Consider the following 13,403-nt stretch of genomic DNA (forward strand, 5'->3'; position numbering starts at 1 on the left):
CTACAGTAATTAGGAAAAGTCTACTATCTGAAGTAAATGAAAAATTAGATGTATTTTTTTTCAGGCATAAATATAAGCATGAAATCACTTTCTTATTTTCTTGCTTGGCTCCAGGAGAAATCTCTTTTCAGAAAAACTATGTTTAGGCAGGCTCGGGTCAGTCTGGCAATGTATTGTTTGAGAAATAAGAATCAAATGATGGGTGACTACTGGGGGATTGATGCATCCAAGTGGGAAAAGCACAGGTTTGACTAGTTGGCACCTAGTAGTTTTTGTGTTGCTGTTGTTTAAAAAAAATAATTTTAAAGATATTTAAGTGTAGATACAGCATAATTTCTACCCCTAGTTTTCTCACATGCATGTAAGTGTAACTGGAAAACTCCCCTAACTCTGTCCTCAGTTATTTTCTTTTCCCTCCCTGAATCACAACCAGAGATCATTCCATGTTATCATTTGGAAGCAGAAATACTGGTAACTGGTAACTATATGCAAAATTCCCATTTCTTAGCACCAGCATGTTCCACAAGCCTCCGCCTTCACTCTCTTTCTTCTCTTTAAAATGGAAAAAAATGATCAGAAGTTTTAATGCCATTTTCTACTTAAACTGTCATATCTACCCAACTCATATTGTAAAAATCTAATTTCATGGGATGTAGCTGTCAAATGAGACAGTATCTACAAAATGCTCATTTGCTGAAAACTTTTAAAGAAATGTCCACTGAATTCAATTCATAGCATTAAACTTTTAACTTATCAAAAAACCTTTTGCTGAGTTTTTAACCTTTGTGAGGAGTGTGATGAGTCACTGTCATCAACTAACTGAAATATTCAAGCAGAAAGCAGGTAGGTCTACCTACTTGGAAGTGATGGGCAATTTTCTCAACACCAAGCTCTTGATTACAGGCAGCATTCTTCCTAATGAAGCTTGGAATAATCTAGCAACCACAAAATTTCCAAGAACAAACTTTCCAATTTAGAATATTTTCATTTTTTTTCAAAAAAAGTCTCTAATCTGTAATCTTTTTTTTTTTTTTTTTAAAGATTTTATTTACTTATTCAACAGAGATAGAGACAGCCAGCGAGAGAGGGAACACAAGCAGGGGGAGTGGGAGAGGAAGAAGCAGGCTCATAGCGGAGGAGCCTGATGTGGGGCTCGATCCCATAATGCCGGGATCACGCCCTGAGCCGAAGGCAGATGCTTAACCGCTGTGCCACCCAGGCGCCCCTCTAATCTGTAATCTTTAGACATACATACATATAGTCCTCTGCTTACAACTGCATGACTGTTTTGCCACCTGCTTAGAGATGTTGATGACTAAATCTTTTAATCCAACAATGATGCCTACCAAGAAATTAAGTCTCAGAACCAACTGGCACAGGTAGACAGTCTCCAGAATGTGGACTAGTTAGATCACAAATCATTCTGAGGTGAGAAATGCTACCAGTCATTACAATGAAATGGAGATCAGTCACAAGAAGAATCAAAGCTTTCATAAGAAATATAATTTTAAAAGACTTCTAAAAGTGCCAAAATATATGTGAACAGCATTTAAATACAGTAAGATTAGCAGTTTTTTTTAAAATTGACCATCTTAGAAGAAAAAAAAAAAAACCTTTCAAACTTCTAAGTAATTTGAATAAAGCCCGCACCAAAATGAATTTGGATATTTATTTAATTGTGCAAAATTGTGAAAATTGTGCTATAGTTTGTTTACAAGAGAGCTATTATTTATTACAATGTTATAGAAACTATTTAGTTCTGATGACTGCATAGTTATTCATTTGTGATTATGGGAAACCTACCCTAAATTTAGGGAAACGTAAATTTCCTCATCTGTAAATTAAAATTATGCTATTTAATACTCCATAAAATTGCTGTAAAGATTAATGGAGTTAATATATGTAGAACAGCCTCTGGTACATAGTAAATGTTTTCTCAGTGCTCTATGTGATATTGATAATGTTACTATTCATGATATTATTATGTAGCCGTGCAAATCAGCAAATATTGTTGAACAATTTCTTTGTCTATGCTCTGCTCAAATGCTGACAATTCATGGTGAATAAGACAAAATTCTTGCATTCATGTAGCTAATATTCTGTGGTGAGGATAAGAAGGCCATTCCACATATGGATAGAGAGGCTTCTTTCTAACAAAACAACTCCTTATTAGTTTAACCTGTATGATAAAGAGTGGGAACTCATTGTGTGTGACATAGGGAACTCTTGTGTGCAACAAGGAAATATTACAGGACTTTTTTCTTCCTGTGCCTCCCCTCCCCTCCCCTCTCTCTCTCCCTTCCTTTTTCTTTCTTTCTTTTTTCCTTTCTTTCTTTCTTTCTTTTTTTTTTTCTTTCTTTCTTTCTTTCTTTTTCTTTCTTTCTTTCTTTCTTTCTTTCTTTCTTTCTTTCTCTTTCCTTTTCTTTTCTTTTTTTTTCTTTTCTTTTCTTTTCTTTTCTTTTCTTTTCTTTTCTTTTCTTTTCTTTTTCTTTGTCACAAGACTTTTCAACAGTGATGCACTGGTAAAGGTTTAACATCCTGCTCTTCAAGAAACAACAATAGAAAAGCTCTGGTTTGTAGCATCTGCTAATTTCCATGGTGTAAATACTTCCACCTTGGCCAATTTCAAGCACCCAGCATGACATGACTAAATGGTGCAGGTGGGAAGAGATACACAGTGGTGTACCATTACCCAGTATTTCCAAGATAGAGATACATGAAAATACTTCCAAGAGAGAATAGTAAGATGGAGTATGACAATTAGGTAGTGACAAGTTTTGAGTCTTTATGACTTTTGTTTTTATTGTAATTTATTAAACTGTACACTTACATAACTTCATTTTTATTAATGGCTTTTTTTAACAACCAGCTCACAAAATGTCTGATAATTTAACAAAAAGTTCTCATGAGCCAGATAGCCGGTACTAGTACACCACTGCTTCCCAAGCACCATCCTTGCTAAAAGATAATTTTCAGCATCTGTTATTTTATTTTATTATGTAACTGAACAAGGTAGATAGTCAACATTTGGAGAGAGGTTGCAGAGTCTGAATTTTGAAATATCACAAAAACTGACAGAAATAGAAGGTATTAACATTACTGTATTCAAACAGAAAGGCTTTGCAAATGTTTCCAATTAACTGATTTCTCTTATGCTGTATGGCACCATGACAATGTGCCTTATTAACAGAGAACAGGTAGCTGCACCAGCCCTGGGCTCAAACATGTCAATTGGAAACACAATGAGGAAAGGGGATTAGATGAGGATGGGTTTTAGTCTAGGCACTGGTATGGATACAGAAAGACAACTTTGAGCCTAAAACCTTAGCCCACACGCCTACAGCAAGCAATCAAGGGAGTTCTGATAAAATGAACACACGTTTTTTATGATCCAGCAGTCTTTAATGTAGACCCTAAGGGAATGCCCTGTCAAAATAGATGGAAAGAATTAAGTTTCAGAACCTGGACAGGACACTGAATGAAATGATACAGGCTTTACATTTTTAGAACTTCCCACCTAAACATAAATCTTAAAGAAATACATCAAATTTGTTAGACTTAATCAGGGGATTGCAAAGTCTTTATATTTGAAAAACTCTCTCTTTTGGAATCTGAGGAATGTTCTCATGGTGGCCCACCACAAAGATTAAATTCTGCCTTTTGAAGAAAAAAAAAAAGTCACTGTTTTGATCACAGAACAAACAGATCCCCAGGGGAAAAGGACCACCCTGTACAAAGGGACCCTTTACAAGGAAGGCAGCTTGGAAAGTAAATCTGCCTATAATTTTTGCTAATAAGACAAACCCAATAAAATAAATTTACAGAAACCTAAAGCCACATAATGGTGGTTTCTCCAATATTAAAGTGAAAAATTTTTTTAAATAATGGGTTTCTATTGCTTTTAAGTGTCAACTACCTAGGTTTGTATGTTTCTAGACAGTTTACAAAGTTCATTAACATTCACTATATCATACGATTCTCAGAAAAACACTATAAGGTATTATCTACATTTTATAGATAGGAAAACAGCCTCAGACATAAAATGACTTATTCAAGAGTGCTCATCAGGGAAGGTAAGAGAGCCTCACATCCAGATTTTCGTGTACATGTCAAGAAGAGGGTTTAGAAAATTTTTCTGGAAAGGGCCAGAGAGGAAGGATTTTTAGCATTGCAGGCTGTAGGCCTCTGTGGTGACAACTGGACCCTGCTACTGCCATGTAAAAGCAGTTGTGGGCATGGCTGTGTCCCAATAAAACTTGATTTTCAAAAACAAAGAGCAGGCCAGATTTGACCCTCGTACCTAGCCATAGTTTGCTGATACCTGTAGAGGAAAGAGATTAGATTTTTAAGTTAGAACTGAAACAGTTCAGATCTACTACCTAACATCTGTGTGATAATGGGCAAGTTACTTACCCTCACTATGCCTCCTCTTCCTCATCAGTAAAATAACGATAATTATACCTACTTCACCAAGATACAAGGGTTACATCAGGTAACATGTGGAAAACACTCAACACCTTGCCTGCCCCATTATAAGTGTTCAGTACATGTTGAGAGCCTTCTCATTTCCCTTCCTTCCCACATTTCATTTTTCTGGAAAATATCTGGTAAATATCTCCTATACTAGAATTTTTTTTTAATCCTCTGGAGTATGACTTGGTTTCTCTTCTCAATTATTTTTCTCTTTTCTTCCTCTCTTCCTCCGTATTTTTTTCAAAAGAAATGTTCATATTATATTAGTTTTCTAAGACTGCCAAAACAAATTACCATAGATTGGGTAACTGAAAACAAAAGAAACTTACTCTCTCAAAGCTCCAGAGTCTAGAAGTCTGAAATGAAGGTGTCAACAGGGTCATGCTCTAAGACTCTGAGTAGAATCCTTCTTTGCCTCCTCTTGGCTTCTGCTCTTAGCCATCGATCCTTGGCATTCCTTGGCTTGCAGCTACCTCACTCTCATCTGTTTGTCTTCACATAACGTTTTCCTCTTCTTGTAAGGACACCAGTCATACTGGATTAGGGCTCACTCTAATGACCTCATTTTAATTTGATTACATCTGTAAAGACCTTAATTCCGAATAAGGTCACATTCACCGGTACCAGGAGTTAGGACTTCAACATATTTTTGGGAGGGACACAATTTAACCCATAACACATCTATTATCTTCCTTATATAGAATCTCTTGGTAGGCACACAAAAAACCAAGAGGAATATATACAATACACATTGATCTTTGTGGCAAAACATAACGGCTCTATGTGATTTTCTAATTAACTGATTTCTCATACGCAATATTCAGAATTATCAGCAAATGATTATGTTTTGGTAATTAACTCTAAATTGAAAATTGTCTGCATGCCAAATAAAACAGCAGTCTGCCACTGTCTGACACACTATAGAAATTCTCAGATATTACTCTAAGCAATGCCAAAATTAGATATCTATTTATTTTTAATCATACATAAAATGAATTCTTTGCTAGTTATATCAGTGAGGATTTTTTTTTTTTGCAACTGACAAAAAAAAACAACTTAAACTATTTAAGTAATTAACCAAATCTATAGTCTCACTTAACTTAAAAACGTTGAGGGATGGGGCACCTGGGTGGCTCAATTAAGCTTCTGACTCAAGCCATGATCTCAAGGTCATGAGATCAGCCCCGTGTAGGACTCTGCACTGGGTGTGGAGCCTGCTTAAGATTCTCTCTCTTCTTCTCCCTTTCCCTTCACCACACCCCCTAATCACATGCACATGCTTTCTCCCTCCCTTAAAAAAAAAATTCTGAGGGATATAAAATGTCAAACTTAATTAGATTCTAGAGCTTTTATAAAACAAATTTTTCTGACTCTCGATTCTGTTTTTTGTGTGTCAGCTTCATCCTTACGCTGCCTTCCCCTTTCTTTCTAATGCCAACACTTTCTTGGGTGTTCTGTTCTCCCATGTTCACACTGAAGCCAAGAGAGAAAGTTGTTTCCTAAAACTTTATCAGAGTTGCTGGGAATTATCTTTTTGGGAAACATGAACTAAATCCCTCTTATACCACAGTGGATAAAATTAGATCTAATGGTTGTTCTGGAACCAATAACCAGTGCCAGAGGATGACATGCTTCATTCCCCATTCTCTGAAGCTAGAACAACAGTCTCAAAGCATATGGGTAGCTCCAGGTAAGGTAGATACTTGGGAAAAAAAACTGAGGGAGTCACTAAACTACTGGGAATGGACACTGCCAAACTGCTCAAATTTTGAATCAGGGTTCAACCAGCAGGAAGTGTGTGTGTGTGTGTGTGTGTGTGTGTGCGCACGTGTGCAGAGAGAGATAGAGAATGGTAAAAAGAGACTGATGTATACAACGAATTACATCAATTGTTATTGATGTGATTACGGAGACTGGCTTAGCAAGTGGAAAGCCTATAGGAAAGCCAGAAGAAGAACAGCATGAATACTCTGGAACCCTATGAACACAGGCCATTTGTAGTCTTTAAACTGAAAGAAGGCTTAAATCATCTTTAAAGGCTCACCTGATTAGGTCAGTCCCACCCAGGATACTGTCCTTTCCTTTAGATTGAAGTCAATTGATTAGGGATTATAATTGTATTTGTATAATCCTTTCACAGCAGCACCTAGCTCAGGATTTGACTTGGAACTGTAGTTCAACCTAACCAAGGTCACACATTGGAGAGCCGGCACAGTGGCTGAGACATTTAGTTCTCTATTTCAGTTTTAAAGAACTATCCATCTTAGCTGGACAAACTGTCACATAGATAAAAGACTATATTCTCTGACCTCCCTTGCATCTATATGTAGCTCTAGATAATATGATGTAAGCAGAAGTACTATGTGGGATTTCTGGAACGTCACCTTAGAGACAGAGTAAACTTCTGATGACTTTTTGATGTGATGGGCAGAATTCAAGCAGCCTCTTGTGCAATGTGGTTATATGCTAAATATGGCATAATAACATCAAAGAAGGAACCAGAATTCTTGATACCACTAAACTGCTACACCAGCCTGGACTGCTCTACTTGACATGAGATAGAAATAAACTTCTACATTGTTTAATCTCTTGTAATTTGGGCATTTGTGTTAGAACTAGCCAAAACAAACCCCAACTAATACTGGGGAGAGACCACAACATCCACCGAACTGTGATAAAATTGAAACAACTTCTTTGGCATGTTGCCAAAACAATATTCTATCGCCAATTGAGAGGAAAATTAATGAATACCTCTGAATTTTAAGTTTAAAAAACAGGAATTTTTGAATTTCATAGGTTGGAATACAAAAATACAAGGGGGAAAAAAAGACGTGCTATTTGTAAAGCTGATATGCTAGGCTAAAAGCAGGAAGGGCACTAATATGATTCCTCTAATTTAAAGGGTAGTTAACCCAATTGATGCAGGAAAGTTCAAATTATCTTGCACAGCCAATACCTCTGCTGTACTATAGTCACTAATATTATTAAGACAAAACCCAGGCCCTTTAACAAAAATTAAATTGGTTTATTGTACTGTAAACAAAGAAAATATAGCTTTTAATTTAATATAATTAGGCAAAGAAGGTATCAATTCCTTTCTTGAAAAATCTACAAATTCTTCTTTAAATTTTAAATTTGTGTTTCATTACATATACAGAAAATGAAAGCATTGAAACCAAATAATATCACAGCCAAATGAAGGAATATATAGAAGAAATGAAGAAAAAGAAAGAAATTCTTTTGTTTAGCTTGCTACATTTTACATGTCATCAAGTTTTACAGGTTCATACATTATTCTTTAATTGTTATAACAAATGAATTGTTTTTAATATTCCTGTTTTGTTCTTATTTAAATTTATGGAAATTACATAGGTTTGTTCTCATTAGAGTTGGACCATCTGTGTATGACTGCTTAAATTTATTTTTTTATTTTTATTAATGCAAAAACAAAAGGGGTTTATGCATCCATCGTATCTATCCATCTTTCTGGGGTTGACTCCAACTTTTAGATCATGGTTCAATTTGGTCAATGACCCTCACACCATGACACAGGAACACAAAATGACTCAATGTGAAACTGATGGATATCGGAGAGGATTTCTTGTGCTTTTATATGAAAATGAAACAGAGCACCAGACCAGAAAGAATCATGGGAAGCCATTAGGCTTTCAGGAGGACTTCAGAGAGTGGTGTGCTTCAGTAAGTCACAGCTTACAAGACAAAAGCCATGCTGTATTGTTCCATCAGGGTCCTTGAACTGGCTAGTTATAAACGTTAACCAGTTGAAAAATCTGTGTCTTAGTGGTGTACACAGAATTTCCTGCTGTCTACTTTGTTGTCTTAGGGTTTTTTGTTTGTTTGTTTGTTTCAAATTTCTTAACAGTCTTATTTAATCTAAAAAACCTTGTATAAAAATTGTTGTGCAAATGCTTTCTGAAGCATGCTGTCATAGGAAATGTGTGCACATCCTGTAAAAGGGCTTTTCTTATCTTCTCTTCAGAGAACAAATTATAAACACACCTCTTCTTTTAAACCACAAATCACTATTGGCAAAATCTATAAAGTATTATCATCACTCAGACTCTAAGATGAATCAATCCAAACCTCCTAATACAAAATTTACACATTTTATACAAAATGTTTAATAAATTGGTTGTTCTATATCCCAGATGGCTGTATAATTTTTGGCTCATAACAAGATAGCAGTTTTTTAATTGGCCTTTGAGAAAAGCTGAAATTTTTACCGCACGGGTTGGCCTTCTTAATAGCATCTGTGACTTTGCATGGCTCAAAGTCTGAAGATAATATTTTATTAGAGCAGGCTAATTATTCTTTTCTATGGAAAAGTTAAAATTTGCTTTGTCTGACTAGAACAGTTAGACTGACAAAGATTCTGTTATTGAATGATATAGAGAATTTTCCATCAGTGTGGGTTTCTGACAGTGGCAAATGGCTAACTACAAAAATAAACACATAACACATACACACACAAATAACAAAATCAAAATGTCACTTATAGACCTCCAGTTTTAGCTATGATATGTAAAGAACTTGCAAGTTGTCACTCTTGTCCTTACAAGAGGAAAGAGCAAGACAAACTAAAAATCAAGTTTTCTTGGATTCATCAGAAAACTGAAGGCACAGGGCAAACTGCCACTTTGAAATCTGGAAAGACAGTCGCATCTAGAGAGATGCAACAACCAAGATCTGTCTACCTGGAACAGAAGCTGCTGGAGGCTTAAACTGGTAGGAATACATTAATGGTAACCACAAGGAACTGTGTGAGGCTGAGCATAGCCTAGAGTGAGAGTAAGGAATTTCTGGGGCCTGCAGTCTTAATAAGACCTCATGTTTGTGGGTTTTCTCTATAGGAACCCCAACAGGTTCACGTGGTGAAGATCTGAGAAAGATATCCTCAAGTCTCTGAGAGGCTAAGGGAAGAGTGATCACAAAATACATCCAATGTGGGTGTGGGAAAAGACAATCAGGCCTTACCACTGCAGGGGCAGGGGCGGGGGGTGGGGGGGCATTTCTCTCAATCCAGCCACCTAAAAGCTTTGTCTCACAGGGGAATGGGGCTGATACGGTCAACAGGGTTTGGGGCTTCAAGGAAACTCACTGGAAACTGTTTGAAAAGAAGTAGGATATCCTGAACATTCAAATATTAAAAGAATACTATGAACAACACTGTGCCTAGAAATTTGATAACTAGGCAAAATGGATCAAATTCTTAAAGGATGCAAACTACCAAAACTCATACAAAGAGAAATAGATTACCTGAATAGCCCGATGTCTATTAAAGAAACTGAATCAATAATTAATAACCTTCTAGAAAAGAACATTCCAGGCCCTGATTGTTTTACTTATGAATTCTTACCAAACAATATTGTTACCAAACAATGAAGGAAAAAATTATACCAATTCTCTAATAGAAATAGAAAATAGAAGTGAACAACTTCTGAAAACATTCTATGAAGCCATCATTAGTCTAATACCTAAGAAAAAGGCAAAGACATTATGAGAAATGAAAAATACAAACTAGTATCTCTCACAAATGTAAATTCAAAAATACTAGCAAATCAAATCCAACAATACATAAAAATATTATACACCACAACCAGCTGGGATTTATTATAAGCATGCAAGTCTGGTTCAACAATCCAAATTATCCAGGTAAACCTCCATATTACTGAGCATAAGAAGAAAAGTCGTCTGCTCAAATTAATGGAGGTAATAAAAACACTGACAAAATCCAAACCCTTTCTTTCTGGAAGGGAAGATAAAATTAAAGAGCTAATTCTGGGTTCTATGTGCTTGAAGAAATACATCTAAGAGCAATGGTTTCCATATTAATTGATTTCACTAGGAAGTACAGCTGCTATACAGACATTTCTAGTCAGTGATATCTATAAGATTAGTTAGGTCAAACTGACCTGCTTGAAATGTAAGTATGACAATCCAGTATCTCAAAAATCCCTTCCACTACAAATATCTGTACTTTTAAAATATAGCAAATATTATTTTGAATGCATATTTCCTAACATTTAATAAAATATCTGGGCTCACATGTAAATTAGTGAAATAATGAAAGGAAAAGTTAACAGAAAACCAGAGTGGTAAACAGTAAGTTTCTCTGGGGAATTGTCAATACTATAATTTCAGTGCCTGAATGCAGTGACAAATTCTTGGGGCCACATACATTGAGAAGATATATAACTGATACATACACATACATGCATACATACAGTCAAAGCCAAGACACTGAAGAACAGACTGGGAAAAAATTATATTCACAGCAAAGGAAATTAAAACAAAGTCTTCCGTTGTACTCCAAATAGAAAAAATATATCTCCTGAAAATTAAAAAACACATTTTCTTGACTTAATGTGGTTCTGAGTTTTAGTTACAATTTTCCCATTATTTGGGAACTACATGGTTAAAACTTATGAAAAACCTTTGTAACAGATCAGTGATGGTCTGAGGCTCCTGGCAGAGGCACAAAACAAACAAAGCTGGAAAAAGTTCACACAACTCAGATCACGAGATAAAGTTTTTCTCTCCCTCTCTCTGTCTCATTTTCTCTCTGCCTTTCTCTGTCTTGCTCTCTCCCCCACGTCTCCTCTTTCTTTGTCTTTCTCTTTCATACACACAATCCCATTCGGGATGAGTCCACAGTTAGAACCTATAAAATATATAAAGATGTGTACATTTGGAGTGAACATCAGCAGAGAAAAGCAGCAAAATTACACGTTCAAGAATTTAAAATTACAGAACAATCTGAAAGAAAAAATTATTTATTTAAATCACTAAAGAAAAAAACTACAGAAATAAAATATGCAAATTTTAAAAACTATATGGAAGTGGAAACATAGAAAATAAATATTACAATGCAAAATAAATGGCTACATTAAGCATCAAAACTGACCCAGCTAGAATGGATTATATAAACTGGAAGATAAAAATGAGGAAATCACACATATGCAAAAAGGAGAAATAAAACATAGCGCATATGAAAAAGAAGTTAAAATACATACAGGATAAAGTGAGAAGAGCCCACATACATCCAATAGAGAAAATAAAGAAGGAATACAACACTAAAATAAAAGAAAATCGCTGAAGACTATATAGATATTATAAGTCTTAAATCATTAGCATCAAGAAAAACAAATCTCAAAGATGCTAAACAAAAACATCCTATAATTAGTCACAGCAGGAAATGGGAAAACGTAGGTGGAGTGATGAACTACAGAAATTGTTGAGTCACAGGTGCAAGTTAAAAATGTCCATGTAGCCATTGGAAAAAAAAAGTCAAAATATATGCTTGCATTAGTCAGAGTTTTCCAGAGAAAGAGAAGCAATAGAGAGATGGAAAGAGAGAAAGATTTTAAGGAAAGAGAGAAAGAGAGAGAGAGAGATTTTAAGGAATTGGCTTATGCAACTTTGGAGGCCTGGTGCATCCAAATTCCAATGGCCTAGGCCAGTAGGCGGGAGACTCAGGAAAGAGTTGCAGTTCGAGTCTAAAGGCAGTCTAATGGCTGATTTCTGTTTTGCTTAGGTGTTCTCAGTCTTTGTTCTATTAAGGCCTTCAACTGATTATATGAGACCCACCCACATTATGGAAAACAATCTGTATTACTCAAAGTCTATCAATTTAAATGTTCCAAAAATCACCCTCACAGAAACATTCAGAATAATGTTTGACCAAATATCTGGGCACTGTGGCTCAGCCAAGTTGACGTATAAAATTAACCATCACAACATCTAAATCCTTAGAGGAAACAAGAGAAACACAATGTTACCACAAGAAGATACAGGCAATGAGGAGAAAAACATGAAATAAGTTAACAGCATGGTTTAAAAATGCACAAATATAAATCCAAACACGATCCTAAAAATAATATCTATAAATTGACTTAACAGTTAAAAATAGAAATTCAGAAAAAGTTTTTATCTAGCAACACAGTGAAAAAAAAATCTGAAAGTCCTTCTTGCTGCAAACAACTAGATCTTACATAAAACATGCTTTTTATTGTAACCCTGTGCTTTCAGGAAGCAAGGAAAATCTCCTAGGGCCACCCACACACACTGTGTTAAAAAAAACAAAGCTGAATTCAAAATGGTTAGCAGTAAACACTCTCAAAAGAAAGAGTTCTCTGAGGGCAAACGACTAAATAAGCACTACAAGAAGAATAATAATCATGGGGTAAGAGGCCCTATGAAGGAACAAAGCTTGAGACTCTCCTATTAGGCCAGGGACTTTAGAAGGGAGATAAACTGACCAAAGGTTGGTAGCATCCCTGTTTTACAGCAAAAGAAAACAGACACTAAAATCAACCAGATAGGAACCCCCCCCCCCCAAAAAAATCCACGAAATAGCTATTTTCAAACATTGAATAATATGTAGAACAAGCCTGGGATCCCTGAGGAGAAGAAACCATATGAGATGGGATCTGTAATTGTCCTAGTTTGGGCCAGAAGAAACTTTCTGGACCATGGTTCAGGAAGGAGATCCCAAATAGAACATGTAAGCTCACTGAATTGAGGAATCATAGACTGGAATTTGATGTGACTAAAAGGAAAGGAATTCAGCAGAAATTCAGGCAGAAAATCAGAGATAGAGGAGATCAGAGAAAATTAGCTCCAAAAATCTGCATTCTTGCAAATCTGTGCTAAAATCTAAGCTGTGAATGCATAGAATGTAACTTAAAATTTCCAGTGATCACGGATTATTAGGAAACATTCAATTTCTAACCAGTGAGGATGGAGAATCCTATCTGAACTTTCAGGGCTTTCAGTAAACACCACGCATCTTAACAGGAGAACAAAACTGGTTCTAGATTAAAGACTATTCTAGACTCACTTTAACAAAATATAAACCACGCCTCAAAAGAATTAGGTTAACCAATGTGTAATTTAACTGAGTGCCAGAA

Source organism: Ursus arctos, unplaced genomic scaffold (genome assembly GCF_023065955.2).
Source record: "Ursus arctos isolate Adak ecotype North America unplaced genomic scaffold, UrsArc2.0 scaffold_6, whole genome shotgun sequence".
NCBI classification, from domain to species: domain Eukaryota; kingdom Metazoa; phylum Chordata; class Mammalia; order Carnivora; family Ursidae; genus Ursus; species Ursus arctos.